Here is an 18,131-nt window from a genome sequence, read left to right as displayed (position 1 = left end):
CCAGCAATACCAAGTGTAGGGCGCGTATGTACCCGATTCGATTTTATTACTCATCACGATCTCTAACAACCTATTCTCAAGTCGGTGGACACAGCAGATAGCCCGATGTGGCGTTGCTATAAGAAAATACACACACTCAAATCTAATTATATGCCCAATGTAGCGCATCGTCCATTATATATATATATATATGACTGGAAGAAGTTTATAAAAACAAACTTGTCGCGGCAGAAAGCGAGGTCGTGTCGTGCAAGTTGCTTGTCGATCAGTACCGCAACAGCCGAGATATCGGTGTGACAGACGGGCGGCTTTTCATCTTTATATAGTAGATATAATTAATATGATTATAATGGGAATGGACTGTTAGGAATTTTACTACAGGTCTAACGACTAACCTTAAGACCTGATTTTCAATGACAAAAATAAACTTAATAACTTAATTTTTATTGTTCATTAATTTTACTAGTCTAGGGTTATTAATTAATGCTAAAATATCAAAATTGAAACGAATAAAGTGCCAAAAGTCAAAATTTACCTATTGACACTGAATTATAATAAAATTTCAGTCAACATTGCGCATAATTACTCGATGCCCTTAGTGAGGAAAAAATAGTTGATCCAAACAGTAGAGCTACCAGAATCGAGTTTAATCAAGTTGATTTACACGCAATTTACAAAACTGGCGAAAGTTAGGTGCAAAACATTTTATTGGCAGACGAACATCAGCCTAATACTCTGAACCTTCTATATTAATCATTGGGGGGACTGTGGGAGGAGGCGCCCCTACAAATTTCAAAATAGGGAGAGAAGGTGTCTTTCTGCCCCTGCAGTTTCAGGGTCAAACCACAGAAACCATCTATTAAAATATATAATTACATGCCTGGAGAAACCATGACAAAAGAATTTTATAGAACGATCTAAAAGATAGACCTGAACGGTATCTCTACGGTGGGCACTTCAGACCCTCAGCTTGAACATACCAGAAGAACGTACAAAAATTATTCCAAGACCCTAATGCAAACCCTGAACACCGGCTGTAATGAATGCGCCTGTGAGGCAAATTCCCTCTCTTCGCTTAGTCCTTACCCCCTTTTAATTTGCTTCTTACACCTCTGTAAAAGCTAATTTGCATATGTAACCATGATTTGAACCTATGAGTTTGTAATGCATTCATTAAGCAGAATGGTGGCGTAGTAATATTATCATTCAAGGTATAAAGTAGTGCAAGCCAAAGACAACGGAGTCCTCAATAAAGTCTCACATAATTAATTTTGAAATCGTAAAAGATAAGCAAAGAAGAAGGATGCATGCTCAGAGATGGTATGACGCATACCAACTCTTCGTCAATTAATATTTATGGACTTCATTGTTAGACCTACATCAGCCAGACGTAAGATAAAGACAATGAAGTCTTGAATAGTTTTACTATTTTTGTTTTCGAAACAAAACCGTGGGAACAGTGCCAATACAGAGAAATCTTAAAGGTGTTGTAAACCTTCCTTAACCTATCCAACAAATAACTGCCTATGGGTTCCCGAGAGTATTACTAAGACTGATAAGCAGCGTATCGACAGTACTCGATAAGTTTATGTATAGTTATACCACGAAATGTAACGTGTGTGCTATGTGTCTTCCTGTCTTTGATGACATTCACAGACTATGGAAGATGTAGCGTATATGAAACGTATGTTTCTTACCCTGGACATTACCATTCGGTCTACAGATGGTACCAGATAATATCGCAGTATTATAATTAGTACGAACCCGTTTTTTCGCTGATTTTGGCTATGTGAGGAATATTAACAAAGATTCAAGTATATCATCCTGAAAGTTATTTTCACAAATAACACGTGACAACCAACATTTCCATTAATATATATATGTGAAATGTATGTGGTTTTTATTTGATGTATATTTGATTTTTGAGTGTTTCCGTCATTTGTCGCTGTTTATCAGCAGGTATAATACGATGTCATCTCCATTTACAGTGTTTCTGTTGTTTATTTTAATGACTCAAACACTCTTTAGATTTATATGAAATAATCAACTTTATTTTTGCTCACACTCATAATAATGGCGCATTCATCAGTCTCCGATACTGAGGTTTGTACTCCTCTGCCCAACTTTGTTACAGACAATCCACCAACGAGAATCGACAGCCAATGAGCTTGTTTGTTTCGGTGTTTCCAGTTCTGAACATTATGGATATCAAACTGATGGTAATTACTTATTCTCGCAGGTAAGTAGTTAGGGTACCCGATTCGATATATATGGATCGCAACCCGTCGCCGAACATGCTCACCTTCTCTGCTGCGGCACGTTATAATGTGGCAGTCAGTTCTATTATTCGCTAGTAAAAGAGTAGCCCAAGAGTTGGTGGTAAGTGGTGGTGACTAGCTGCCTCTAGTCAAAATTAGGGACCGCTAGCGCAGATAGACCTCGAGTAGTTTTGGGCGAAAATTCAACAAATAAACAAATAAAATTAGCTAGTCACCTGTATAAACAAGGAAATGTGGCTTAATATTCAGCTCTGTCCACTTGCTCAATATAAATAATTTATTTCTTCCTAACGAACTAACTCCCTTCATCAAATATTTGTGTTATGATTGAATTTGTTTTGAGCATCTACATATATAACAGTAAAATGTCTCTTTGTCTGTCACGCTTTGTATCTCCTGAACAGTTAATCGTAGAAAAAATTATATATATCAAAATAGTTGTTTTCAAGAGTACATTACAGGTTTTTTTTTTTTTTTTTTTTTTGCAATTTCTAAAATTTTGTATCATCAACATCGATCCGTTAGTCTTAGTATGTGCTGAACGGTCAATTTGAGAAAAAGAAATGCTCAAGAATAAAAATGTTTCTCTTTGAATTTCACTAAAAAACAGGACTTCCTCCGTCGACTGATTAAAAGAAATATTTCGAAGATAGGAACATGAACGGAAAAATAGCATAAAGAGAGGAACGTGTTTTTTTGTTGTTTTTTTAATTTCGTGTCCGTATTTTATACATGCGTGATTTTATTGTGCCATGTCGAATAAATTGATTTAATTGAATTGAATGTCCCCCCTTTGACACTTCTTATAGAAATTACAACTATCAAACAGTGTTCACTTCGGTAGCGGTCTTTTCTTGCGCTCAGTAAATGACAAGGAACGGTAGCATGCAGCGTAAAAAATCACTGAGGTTAACTTAGCAAGCCTGAGCGCTCTATTATGCTGGATGCATCAATTGCATCGAAACGCAAACATTTTTGCCAACAGTGCATTGCAGTCAGTCTCCCTTGGTTAAAAACAAATGCAATTTTCCTTATTGAAATAACACATGGAATGAGAAAAGATTATTGTAAACGGCTCCACTAGACAATCATATTGCATATGCGCTCTGATCCAAAGGATTGGTCGACTGCACATTTTATATTTGCTCATTACTGTTTAAAAACAAAATAACGTTGAATTGTTACAACGGGCATTTGCTAGTTATGATATATATTTTATTGTATTCTTAGCATCATTGCATTGTTTATAAATTTATGAAATACCTAAGATTTGCGGAGCCGGTTACAGTTTCACTTGTAGTTCAAGTTTAGGTAACTATCTTTTATGTTTTTATTTGTATTAATTTGGGACATGTTTTTATCTAGAAATAAAAAAAAAACATAGTTTGTGACATTACTAAAGTGTTACTGAAAGAGAAGCATTAACTTTGTAATACAATCATATCTTCATTCGTTACAGAATATATTGGTTTTCAGGAAATGGAAAAAAAAATACAAATATTAGACTCTAAAATATAGAGCCTCTGGAGTATTGGGTGAACCTAGACCATTGGTCGACCAAAAGAAAATCTTAGAGTATTGGTTATGAATTAGGGTTGGATTTGTTCTTTAACGTAAACATTTAATTGAGAGCACTAAATCTACCCGTGACAGTTCAATGCAAGGATTTATGTAATCCGAATGTTTGTTTGTTTTTAATTATGCACAAAGCTACACAAGGGCTATCTATGCTCTGCCCACCACGGGTATCGAAACCCGGATTCTAGCGTTGTAAGTCCGCAGACATACCGCTGTGCCACTGGGGGGCTACTCCGAATGAACAGTTTTAAAACAACATTATACTCTGCTCTACAACAAACTGAGACCAACTTCGGGAATAGTATTGTATTATATACACAAATAAAATATAGCTCCATAAGTTAATGTGTGATGTATTACATGCTTTTCAGTACTTATAACCTTGCTTGTCTTACAAAGTTCTTGGTACACATGTAGATTCACATAAAATACTTTTTTGTTGTTGCATCTACTGTGGATTTGTCACTCAATATCAATACAGTTCTCACAATAATGAGAGTACCTTTGCTTGTTTGTTGTTAAGCACAGAGCTGCACAATGGGCTATCTGTGCTGTGCTCATCACGGGTATGGAAACTCGGTTTTTAGCGTTTTAAGTCTACAGACTTGCCGCTGTGCTACTGGGGAAACTAATGAAATTAAGAATCCCAGTTTTAGCGTTTCATTTATTCCTATTGTAGAAGAAAGGATTCGTTCTAAATCCGCATAAAATAATTCTTCTGTGATGTTTTCAGTGCATATCTGCACAGTTGTCAGTAATATGAATCCTGATATTAGCGTTTCATTTATTCCTATTGTAGAAGAAAGAATTCATTACAAATAATAAAGTTTTTTTTTTTTGTTACATCAAATATGAGTTTTTCAGTGAAAATTACCACAGTTGCCGGTATTATGAGATTAAAAATACAATTCAAGTTTGGCTGCGCACACAAAATAAACAATACTTACACATTTGCTTTAGATATCCCAAAAGCACGTTTAAATTATTTGTAATGTAGAATAAAAGATTCGTTACAAATCCACATAAAATAATACTTCTGTGATGTTTTCAGTGCATATCTGCACAGTTGTCAGTAATATGGATCCTGACATTAACTTTTCATTTATCCCTAGAGTAGACTAAATGATTCGTTACAGATTAACATAAGATTCTCTTTTTGGTACATATACTGTGTATAGGTATTTTCAATGGTCATCAGTACAGTTGCTAGTAATATGAGAATCCTAATATTAACGTTTTAATTATTCCAAGTATATGATAATGGAACATCACATAAAATACTCCTTTTATTGCATCTACTGTGGAGTATGAAGTAAGAATCAGTATAGTTATGAGTATTATGAGAGCAAGAATCCTAATATTAACGTTTTAATTATTCCAAGTGTATAATAATGAAATATCTTAGAAAATATTCCTTTTGTTGGATCTAATGTAGGAATCATCACAGTAGTCAGTATTATAAGATTAAGAATCTTGGTATTAACGTTTCATTATTCCTCTCTTTTTTTTATCCACTTTAACTTGTAGAAATCAACATGAGGCTGGGCTCGCATCTAAATACAGTGAAAATTGTTCAGTTTTAGCCATATTGTTTAACAATAAGTCATACCATACTAAACATAATTAGTTTTCTCCTTGGTAAATAGCCTACTTATTAAAATCGCTAGACATCTGTATGCACTCGGAAAAGTGATTTCATCTTTCTCTTTGTTCACTTGCTTATTAAATAAACTAAAGTCAGTAATCTAAGGGCAAAGACTCTCCCAGAAATTTTAGTTTCCTCTCTACCACAGTCAATAATGTTGCCTGAAGACTTCTCTAACCATTGAGTTTCCTCCCTACCACAGTCAATAATATTGCGGCGAAAACATCTCTAGCTATTTGAATTTCCTCCCTACAGTCAATGATTTTGCGGCAGAAACATCTCTAGCTATTTGAATTTCCTCCCTAAAGTCAATGATTTTGCGGCGGAAACATCTCTAGCTATTTGAATTTCCTCCCTACAGTCAATAATATTGCGGCGATGATATTTCTAGCTATTTGAATTTCCTCCCTACAGTCAATGATGTTGCGGCGAAAACATCTCTAGCTATTTGAATTTCCTCCCTACAGTCAATAATATTGCGGCGATGATATTTCTAGTCATTTGAGCTTCTTAATTACCACAGTTGGTTATGTAGAGACAGAGACGTCTCTAGTAGTTTAGCCAGGTGTGAGGTGTGATAATTCATCCAGAGTATTAAAAATGTGAAGAAAAGTTAATTTATAGACAAAGTCGTGTATTTTTTTCTCAAGAATAGACGTGAAAGATAAGTTTTCCACTAAGCAGAATATCACCGTCTTCATAGGTAGCTTTTGAAATGAGTATGATAAATATAACAACGTGTTGGTGTCGCTGCTAGGTGAAAGACATTTGAAGCTTTAGAAGATCGTCTGTACGCGATCTATTTATCACATATGTGGTGACTAGTAAGTGTGAAAGGCTTGTCTTAGTAATAAATGCATAAAGGAAAGTGTCCTAAGGCTATGTAGCCAGAACAATACGAAGAAACGGCCCACATTTATCAGCAGTATTGAAATACCATAAATCTGCGTCGTGTGTCAAACCAATACTGCACGTGTCTTATGGAAGTGTTACCTAGGTAACGTAGCATGTCGTTGTAGATTCCGAAACGTGCTATACGTTGTTTTACACTGCTGTGATACATGTATGGAGAGGTGTGTGAGCTCATTCGAATGAACTGCGTCTGTTCTTATGGCCATGGATAATGTTTGATTTTTTCCTTAAAAATTGCAGTTCACCTTATAAAAACAAATGACCCCAAATCTGGTATGTTTACTATCGCCCCCACTCATAATCAAACGAAATTACATATTTTATGAATACAGAATAAAGTTCAAGATAAATGGTTAAGAAGTCATCATATGTACTGGCATTCCCTTATTGTGCGTAGAAGCAAGCTAAAAATATGACTTTTTTGCCGTCATATTTCTATGTTGAAACGATATCTTCATTCATTGAGTAATTTATTTTAAACAAGTTAAGAACTTTCGTATTAAGTTTCATATGACAATTTACCTGTGTTGTCTGGTTCTGTGGTCCATAAACAAAAATAAACTTTTTTTCAAAATAATTAAGTGCTTTATTACTAAACCCTGAGGGTCAGAAATACTATAGGCTTAAAGCTTGAATGTTATTTGTCAAATTACATAGACATCGCCTTTCTTCCTTTTATGTGGGTGAGTCTTCTTTCGCAATTCGTTATTTTAATAAGATTTTAACGGAAACTCCTATTCAAATTCTGCGAAAGTTCTTGGTGGAATGTATTACTGATTCGTGAAGTGACGACTCTACACTAAGTATGTAATAAAGGTGTTTTTTATACTCGTAAAATCAACAGTTTGATTGCTTGTTTTCTCAAATAACAATTTCAGAAGAAAGAAAACGTTAAAATACTACATATTCGCCTGTGAAAGCAAAGTTCTATTTTGAGATGTATTTTTTTTCCAAGCAGCAGAATGAAAATTTGGCTTTTTAGACCTTGTATGGTATTAGTGAATTAATAAATCACATAATCAAACTAACCAAAGTTCAGTTTTTTTGTCAGTAATAGTTATTATTACTATATTTCTTATAGTTTTATTGACAGTAATAGTTATTATTACTATATTTCTTACAGTTTTATTGACAGTAATAAAATTATTATTACTATATTTCTTACAGTTTTCTGGTAAGTAATAAAGTTATTATTACTATATTTCTTATACTTTTATTGCCAGTAATAAAGTTATTATTACTATATTTCTTACAGTTTATTTGTTAGTAATAAAGTTATTATTACAATACTTCTTACAGTTGTTTTGCCAGTAAAAAAATTATTATTACTATATTTCTTACAGTTGTTTTGCCAGTAATAAAGTTATTATTATTATATTTCTTATAGCTTTTTTGTCAGTAATAAAGTTATTATTACTATATTTCTTACAGTTTATTGCCATTAATAAAGTTATTATTATTATATTTCTTACGGTGTTTTTTGTCAGTAATAAAGTTATTATTACTATATTTGTTATAGTTTTATTCCCAGTAATAAAGCTATTATTACTATATTTCGTATAGTTTTATTGCCAGTAATAAAGTTATTATTATTATATTTCTTATAGTTTTATTGCCAGTAATAAAGTTATTATTACTATATTTCTTACAGTTTATTGCCATTAATAAAGTTATTATTACTATATTTCTTACAATGATGGAATATTCAATTACTTTTTTGATTATAAAAGTAATAATGCTTCTCACAACAATGAGGTGTTCAACCGATGTAACTTTAGTTGAGAGATTTTAGTAATAGCATTGTTTTGTTGTTTACTGATGCTTTGAAGACGAATTAAGCTGTATAATTTTAGTAATATGTTTCGTGGTACATTCCAGTTTAGAAAACGATTAATTTATTCAGGTTTTATCGTGAAACAATGATGGCATTTATTATCATGTACTTGTGATGCTAGCAACTAATGTCAACGGTAGGATTTAATTGAAATACAAAATCAGAAAGGTAAAACAAACGAAAAGAATATCGCCCTCAAATTTTGTACTATATACTGAGATCATTTTGTAACGAAACGTTTATAAGTCCTCTTTTTTTCCACTTCAAGGTTAGAAACTTCTCTAGCTGAAATATAATATGAACTTTATTTAAAGAGAATCAATACACCTTATCGACACGATCAGGCATTTTGCCCTGAAATATATGGAAGCGTCAGAGTTAGTGGAGTTAATGGAAGGTATAGGGCAGCTTGAAGACCTGCGTGCCCTAGTTGTTAGGGTGCTCACTGTGAATCTAAAGGTTAATGGTTCGCATCCCATTGCCCAAAGACCTGCTCCGTACTTCAGGGCCGCGTGTGCACTATAATATTGGTCATATTCAAATATTCGATCAGGTAAGAGTAGCCCACGAGTTGGCGGTGGGTACTGCTGATTAGTTACCTTCTCTTTAATTCATTAGTTCAAAACTAGGAACAGCTATCTGTAGATAGTCCTCGAGAGCTTTGCGAAAAATTAGTAAAAAAAGTATTCAAGAATAAATCGAGCAAAGTCTGTGTCATGAATAAATTTAGAGAAGTATCATTATTATAAATAAAACCGGTTACATAATCACAAACTTGGGTATCCAAAGATTATCTAAGGTTATTAATACTGTATTATTGTTACTTTTCTCTTTATCCTTACTGGTGGTCTAAGAAGGTTTATTCGTTGCTACAAACAGTTCGTTAAAGCATTCGTTGGATGTGATAAAGTACCTTAATATTGTTGTAACCCTGTTCTTTTGTTAGCGAGTTCTTTTAAAGTATCTGGTGAAAGTAATTCAAAGTTCCGTCTACTTAAAAATAACAAATTAGTTTTATTTCCTCGTTAAAGTTTATTTACAGACTTGTACATTTTAAAATTTGTTCGAGGCTTATGTTTACAGCCAAACTATACTAAAAAAATCAACTTCCTTGTACAAATAACTCAAAATACGTTAATAAACTGATTGATTCACTATACCAAATAGAAAACAATTCTCTGTTTTATTAATGCTTTACTGTCTCACTGCAAGCTTATTTATCCAGTTGACCGGCTCACCTGTATTTATAATTTAATCCTTGTTCTGGATATCTCGTTCTTTAATATTTCTGAATATTCTAGGATTTGATCTTAACGTGATGCGCCCTCTAGCTAATTTGTAAATTACTACTTTAAAATAGCTTATAACAATATTTTATTTACAACTTCTGAAATTATGAGCGAAAAACTAGTTGGATACATGACGTATTTATTGAAGTGAATTATATTTTAAGTTGATCAAGCGCAAATATAAAATTTGTGACTTTTTAAATGTCTGTAAAGTATTTTATTTCTATGAGCAGTGTGTCTTAGAATGAAACTACAATATGATACTAAATTTTACTATGGGAATATTAGTATACGATCTTTTGATATATATATAATAAGGGTAATTAGAAACTTACTGTTCACTCAGAATACTCTCAGCACATTTACCTTAACCTTTGGCCACTCGCAGAAATATTTTATGTGTCATTTTAGACCATATTAGCCTGAGATTACAGGCGAAATATTCATTAAGACTTGAGATTTTCGAACTTCATGCATCAAGCAAAATGTTCTAATCATATGGATTCCACCTGTGACGTGATGTGTATACACCTACAATATGAATGACTTTCAAAATGTTTGAGTACAACTAAGCTAGAGTCGCATGTGTTGCCATGTTTTGTACTTTTTTGCAATTCTATTGGTGAATTCAAATATTCCATTTTACGCTAAAATCAATGGCTAAAATGCTGTTGGACATATAACAAAGCGTATTACCTTATTTAAACTAATTCGGAAAACATGCACAGTATAATTTGATATTTTTCAACCGGTGGACTGGCGCATTGCAGTTACAAAGAAGAAAGGTCTTAGTGGTAAATAAAACTTAACGGGTATTTGAGTTTGTTTGTTTGTTTGTTTTTAATTAAGCACAAAGCTACACAATGGACTATCTGTGCTCTGCCCACCACGGGTATCGAATCCCGGATTCTAGCGTGGTAAGTCCGCAGACATACCTCTGTGCCACTGGGGGGCAGGGTATTTGAGAGCACGTTGTGTTAAGAATCGGTCTTATTTGGCTAGGTGTTAATATGTCTCTTTTTGGTTTTATTAATATCTCAATCACAAAAAATTGTGGGCTTACAAAAATAACACGCGATTTTTTTCGTGTATCTTTCGGGGATGGGAAATATTTTAGACATTATTCTTACATTACTGTAGTTTTAAAGGATGGGCATTTTGAACACCACACTTACTTCATAGATCTTTTTTTTAATATTGGAAAAAAATACATTTGTACAATCTACTCTTTAGTCCTAGATTACCGATAGGCTTCATATCGGCTTTTTAAACACATTCTTCAAAACTATGTCCCATACTGTTTGTGGACCAATTTTACAGACTCTCTAATAACATGAATCACACAAAAATCCCATCAATATTGCAATTAATCCCACTAATTACTGCTGTGGTCCAGGTATGTATTTTACATATATAATATGAGTGGTTTCACTCAACATTTTGCTCAAATCTTTACATTGATTGATGCAACAGTCAAGAACATACAATTACTCATTATGGTAAAACACGTAGACCTCACCGGTAATGAACGGCATAATAAAAAAGGGTAATACGAATGTTAAACTGAACTGTCATTAAATATGACTGTTCCTATATTTGATCCTTTGTTGTTGAGTTTTCTGATTTCAACAGTTATTGTTGCACAAGGTTTGGGTACGATATATTAAAACGATTTTGAAACCTCATCACGTTATTACAGTCCATCTTTACAGTAGCCCTGCAGCATAGTTTCTATTGTAAAAGGCTACGTCGTTAGGCTGCCATGTCAAACGCACACCATTCCTCCCTGCTTGCATTCCATAGTCCATCTCGTGTATGAGATAGACGGTTTCCAAGCGCTCGTTTCAAATGTCCACACAGAAATTCATAAGCTCTGCATCCAACGACTTGGCTTGTAATTTTTTTAAGGAATAGCACGAATGCCCATTTTATTCTCCAGCTACTTTGATGTATTCAACGGTTGAATGGATATATCGTGGAAACAGCTTGTGTACACATGACGTGTGTCGCTTTTACTGACAGAGATCCTTCTGGATTATGTTTCTAACTTTTTCCTGTGACACATGAGCGGTTTTTGCCAATGACCCCTGTGTCCATGGATTCTCACCTATTACAAGACGTCGTACTTTGCTTATCATGGCTGGGGTACGACTTGTTGCAGGTCTCTTTGTAGATGGTCCTGGTGTCCAAGTTAATCCATATTATTTTATTTTTTAACACCAGTAAGTACAAGGAATGTCCCCATCTTGAAAATTAGGAATTCCCGATCTGAACACACCTTTATGATCCGAGCGTATGACTATTTTGGGTCAGAAAGGGTTATTACATACCCTTCCCAAAAAACAATCAATTTTCGGTAGTGTCACGCTACTTATGAAACGCCAAAAAATGTCAAAATGTAGCTCTTATACATGAAGTTCCACCGTGAATTTGTATCGACTGTGGGTATCACGTGACATACTTACATATTCAAAATCGTTTTTAATATAACGTATTTAACCATTGTTACGATGCTTTTCCCCCTTCTTACAATAAATAACAGTACTTACTTATTACCTGTTTCTCCTGTTATATCTAATATTGTTGTTACACAACACCAATTTTACAGTTATACGTAATACTGGTGATTATAAGGTGTAAGCTTTTGGTAGTCCTTTACAATAAAAGAGGATGGTTTTCTTCAATATCAGAAGTAATTTTATGCTTAAATGTTACGAGTTTAAGAATTCAAGCTCAACTGGAGAAAATTGTTCTTTTTTTTTAAATATACTTGTTACTTTATAAAGTATTTTCGAGGTCTGGTCTTTCTGTTTAAAGAAAAACCCGAGAAGTGAACGAGCGTGTCGTATATTTTTCCTCTTGTATTGTACAGAAGCGGCTGATAATGAAGAATCATATCAAATGACAGAAATATATATATATATATTCTTTTAGAAAATGATTAATTTTACTCGAAACATGAGTCAGTACTTTGAGTGAATGAGAGTAACTCTGTTTTCAATTATATTTATATGAAGAAAATTAAAAAATATTGAAGGAGTTCATCCAAACAGTTTGGTGTCTTTAATAACACGTGGAAATCGCATGGATATATATATATACAGTTTGATTTTGCATAGTTTTATTTCAGATTACAACATTTTCAGCCAAAGAGAAGATTTTCACGCCAATGGAATCAAATATTTGTGCTTTGTTCTCAAACGATTTAATTTACGTAGCACACAACAAAATGATGTGATCTGAAAAAAAAAAAAAACTGCTTAGCTATTGCTAGTTTAAACCAACCATAAGTTGGTGCCATTTCTGCTAAACACATCAACCTTTACTAACATTGGTTTAATACCAGTCTCTGAAATCAGCTGAAGTGAAAATAAACTTTCCAAAATATTTCTCGAAAAAATATCCATTAAATTATATAAGCATAATACTAGAAAAATTAGAAACTTTTCTTACATTTTTTTACAAAAGCTTTCAACCATTCTTCTATCTATTGAATAATAGAATAAAACATTTATGAGTGATAATTTAATCATGCATTATGGCTAACTGAAACGTACATAAAGTGATTATAACAGCTTGTATTGCACGCCAACTCAATATTTTAGTATACAACTACTCGATATTGTTGTGTTAAAGTAAGCGCTGACGGTTTGTTTTCTTATCATGGCATAGAAGTTGTTACGTATTAATTAATGGTCTACGTAAAAATTCCAGGCCATTTTGATCATTCATTTGCAAAACAGCGATAAGCATCGAGAAAAAAATTAACGAATAAATACAGAGGTTTTAGATATGGACCCCATCGGATTTTTTACACACATTGTTCCAAAATATATATGTATCAAATTGCTGGTTACTGAATCATGCAAGTAAAAATAAATAAAATTTAAGCAAAAATACCATCAGTACTGTACTTAATCTCAGTCATTACCCTGCGGTTTCCTATGTATTTTGGTAATTTGTTTTCGTTAAGCATAAAGCTGTACAATGGGCTATCTCTGTTCTGCTTATCGTAAGTATCGAAACCCGATTTTTTGTGTCATATGCCCACAAATTTATAGCTGAGCCACCGGGGTACTTATACATACGGAAAGTGGGTGTTTTCACCGATTTTCTTTAGACTAGCTCCTTCCTGTTTATATTAAATGTAGTGACAGGTGAAACCATGAAATTACTCATTATGGTTCAATATGCAGATCCCACAGATATTTAACAATAACAGTACGCAAACTCAGTAATTTGAGCGTTAACAAGAAGAGAGAAACAAAAAAACATCATAATTCATTACTTTAACCATAAATCCATATATTCTCGTAATAATATTTTTAGTCTAGTACTATGAACCATCATATATTCCTAATCATATTCTGCTATAGTATACAAACTATCTACCCACGTACATGGCGCAGTTGATCAAGAAGTTCGATAATTATTATTCTTCCTTGTAGGCCTAACTAGCTTAAAATAGGGTCCATTCTTGCTACACAGCGACCTCTAAAACTGAACGGTGGTGGCAAGCACCGATCAAGCTTCTTGGTGCAGAGAACTATCGATCGATGTCGAGCCCTTGCGTTGTTGAATAAAATTCCGCCTTCAACCACGCGCACTCGGCGTGGAAGTACCCGGATCAACCAACTGCTTGTCTGGCAGGGCAGCTCGTATCTGTGATGGCGGAGTAATGGAAATTATTGTGGATAAGCCCTCGAAAACTGACGATTTTTTAGAAAGTTGGTGATTTTTTTGTTAAGTGGTGGTACAATGTCAGCCACACGTGAAGGCTCAGGGGCTACTGAGTCCCATCATTTCCAGTACGTAGGGCCCTACAGGCTAGAAAAGACATTAGGCAAGGGGCAAACAGGTAGGCCTTTTCACCCATGTTTTTCACAGAGCACCCGATTGAAAGTGTCTATGGCTTTGAAAGTCGACTTCCTTAAATGGCTGTTTTTACTCGTTTATATAAATAACTATTGTAATAACATACTAATAATTAATTATTATTGCGAACTCCTTCATGTATTTAAATTACAAATTGTTTGTTTGATATGCTTAAAAAAATTGGTTTTGTCAACTTTTCTGGCGAGGTTTTGAACTTTATTCATTTTCCTTTCCTTATATTCCAACACTTATTACACATTTAAAAAATTGTCTTTGATTGAAATTTACAGTTTGAGGCATTTTAAGTTAAAATAAATGTCAATGATCTGTAAAGAGAGAGCTCTGTTTATCGACGCGTGCTTGAAATTTACACGAATGCGAACTGCATTTTTAATTATTTTAACTTAAAATGCCATCTACTGGTAAAACAATTAATTATTGATATTTAGTGGACTTTTTCTTTTTTTAATACGAATATCTAAATAAACATAAAAATGGTTCTGATTTTACTACCATACCGGGCTACAGAATCCCTAGTTAATATTCATGTCGATTCAAATAAGCTTTTAAATGATTTAAAATATAATTTAACTAGTCGGTATTTTGAATATTTTTATTTACTCAGAAAGTTTTTTTTTTTTGTAAAATTATAATAAACCTAATAAAAATGGTTTAAGTTCATCAGGAGCTTTATAAAACTTAGTAATTTTCTAAGGAATTTGTTGAAACTCGGTGATGTTGAAGAACCTGGAGTATTTTATCATGATATTGATGTTTTCATTATATTATAATGAAAGACAAAACGAAACTCATTGCTTGAGCTCCATGTATTTACAGAGTACTACTCAGCCATCACTATGGACTCCTGGTACAGCTACCAGTTGAGGCAGACTGGTAGCATTAGTTTGTCGGGTTAATCCGATTTTAAGGAAACATAACCATTGTCTGGCTTTTTCGATATTTAATGGATTAAAAATGAGATCTAAAACGTTCTGAAGCATGACATTTTCCGTTTTATGTTAAAAAGACATCAATACGTCAAACTGAAATTGCTCCGAAATAATGTATTAAATTTTATATTAAGAAAAGGCTAAAACATAAACATGGTGGCCGTAACTAAATCAAGTCACTTGCTATGGTTTAAAATTTCACCATCTTTCATAAATTTCATCAACTTATTCGAGGCGATGTAGACATAAAATTTGTTAAAAATATACATACTATTATATATGATCAAAATGTTTTATGAAGAAAGCTCTTGAATTTTGAACACTTAAACTGGAAAAGAATTATTCTTCGTGTCAGTTCATTGCTTTATAACTATTTTTTTTTCGGAATACCTTATGAAGTGTTTTGAGTTTAAGTGATCAATGTTTGAGAAAAATTTTCACTGTGACACAGAATGAAAAGAACTTTGGAGTGATTATGTTGGTAGCAAGGGGCTGAAACGATGATTCTATAGTGTTTTTTGTTTTTTCTTGTTTTCAAAACATATCGGGAAACTGGAGTTAATTTTCAAATACGGTTGCTTATGGGGTGTAAAGAAATAAAACATTCACAAATATCGATTTAGTGTTTATAAAATTATACAAATTGGGTAAAAAGTTTGTTTTATTTTTTTGTCCATTGTTAACTTAGTATTTAGGCCTAAACCTCATGAAATATTATTGGGATTACGACCGAAAATATCGCTAACAGCAAGAGTATCCAAATGAGGAAACAATGCTTTCTAATTCTTATAATAACAGTATATTCAATTAATGATACTCATTATTGGGTTAATTTTTAATTCTAATCTATCTAAGCAGCTTGCTTTGATCAGAAGGTAATATTAATTTCTTAGAGATATGTTATTTTCTTATTTATTTATAAAATCGGTGTGCATGCAGTTTCGAACCATGCAATTTGTTTCTTTTTTCAAAGGCTGTTTTTAAAAAAGCTGACCCACTCGTTACCGATTTAAAAAAATACTTTTGTGTGACATACATGCTTTATTGGTAGCGAAAAGGTTAAGATAATGTTATTTGTTTACGCCCATAGCTAATCACTGGATATCTGTGATGTGACCATTATATATCTGTGATGTTGATATTATAAAACAGTTAACGAGCTTCGTAAACTCAACCTGATGAAACATATCTAAATAAATAAAAAAAGAGAAAACTTATCAGAAATGCACTTTGAAACGTTTAAATGTATGATGAAATAATGATACCTTGAAAATAACTTAAACTCTAGAATAGATATTATTGACGTTTCGTCTTATGTCTTTTTCAAAGTACAGTGTTCTGTCTGAGTAGTGAGAAGAACAAACTGTTATAAGTAACCTTTTTTATTCTGGAACTTAAGTAGTTTTCAACTTATTATGACTTTTTTCTCTCAGCTTTCACTACTTCATATTCAAAACTAATACTACTGATAATACAACACCTAAGTAAAATCAAGATACCAAATTAAGCTTCTGCCACACATCAGCATATGAATAAATTTGTTTTCATTCTTAAGTACATTATAAATTTATACTGTACTGCAGTTGAACTCATTTTGAGCTGTTTTCAAGATCCTTACAATATGTAATAAGGTTATCAGCACAAAAATTGTTTCCACGAAAAACATACAATACATCAATCATACTTGCACTTAGTACCGAGTGTAATAATAATAAAGCTAAGCCTAAATGTTCTCATACTCTGTATGAATTCTGTACGACTGAAGTGATATAATGAAATGACCTTAATCTCTCAGAGAATAGAAAATAACAGATACTTTTAGGTTTGTTGTTGTTGTTAAAATACGCGTAAATCTCTTAAAGTTTGGTTCATCTTAACTCGGTCTAAAGTACAATGCTTACGTAATCACAGATTGTTTTTTATGTGATACTTACGGTGAGTATGAAGCACTGAAAGTTGTTCGATTTCTCGACATTTGTCTTATAAATGGATAAGGTTCCCAAGTATTACCCGTTGTTAGACTTAACCATTAAGTATTTAATTAGATATTTAAGTATTGATTCAAAAATTGATTTTCTATAAGTTTCGTAATCACACTTTCTACTGTGAAATAGTGGTTTTGCTCTATTCGACGAGTGACGCCCCCTGTTAATACGTTTATCTTACGCAACGCCGTAATTTTGCAATAAAAACTCTATTAATATGATTGAAGTACCACGTACTTTCGTAGCGTGAAAGCTGATGGCATATGCAGCTACGTCTTTAGTTATTCCACGAGAAATTGTAAGTGTATTTAATGATTAAGTACGTGTTTTTTTTCATAAATGTATGGATGTTTATTTAAATATTAGCCGACTTTATTAACCCCTGTAGACAACAATATCACGTAAACAATAAGCTTCAGAAATATAAACATTAATAAGTGTTATAAAGAACTGTGATTATTAAACATAATTTGAAATCCTAATACTTTTAAAAGAAAATTTGCTTATATTTTTTTTTGTTATTCAACGCGACAACGCTGAATATGTGTGATTAATTCACTGTGATTTCACTTGATTCCAAAATTCGACAACAGTAACATTCTATTTCATTATTACTCAAAAGCATGATGTTTTTAATATTAAGAAAGTAATAATTTTATCTTACACCCAAAAGGAAAGTCCAAGAATAATAATGTAGTTTTAATTTGGCTACAGTCATATTGTTTAATTAAATCTTTTTTACACAATTATCAAAACATTACATACAGTTTGGTGGTGTTGTAGG

General features: G+C 32.8%; 1 protein-coding gene and 1 long non-coding RNA gene across 10 annotated transcripts in view; one reads left to right on the top strand and one right to left on the bottom strand.

The window, feature by feature from the left end:
- LOC111086120 overlaps nt 1-14,070 on the bottom strand; it is a 32,308-nt gene extending 18,238 nt beyond the window's left edge. For all 3 annotated transcript variants that reach the window (XR_002610886.1, XR_002610888.1, XR_002610887.1), the window contains exon 1: nt 13,938-14,070. This is a non-coding gene — a long non-coding RNA (uncharacterized LOC111086120). The remainder of the gene's footprint in view (nt 1-13,937) is intronic.
- Nucleotides 14,071-14,155: 85 nt separating this feature from the next.
- LOC106460917 (serine/threonine kinase SAD-1-like) overlaps nt 14,156-18,131 on the top strand; it is a 109,572-nt gene continuing 105,596 nt past the window's right edge. For all 7 annotated transcript variants that reach the window (XR_002610884.1, XR_002610883.1, XM_022387726.1 and 4 more), the window contains exon 1: nt 14,156-14,395. The gene's annotated coding sequence lies outside the window, so the exon portion shown is untranslated. The remainder of the gene's footprint in view (nt 14,396-18,131) is intronic.

Source organism: Limulus polyphemus, unplaced genomic scaffold (genome assembly GCF_000517525.1).
Source record: "Limulus polyphemus unplaced genomic scaffold, Limulus_polyphemus-2.1.2 Scaffold863, whole genome shotgun sequence".
NCBI lineage: Eukaryota > Metazoa > Arthropoda > Merostomata > Xiphosura > Limulidae > Limulus > Limulus polyphemus.
This window is presented reverse-complemented; position numbering and strand designations above follow the sequence as displayed.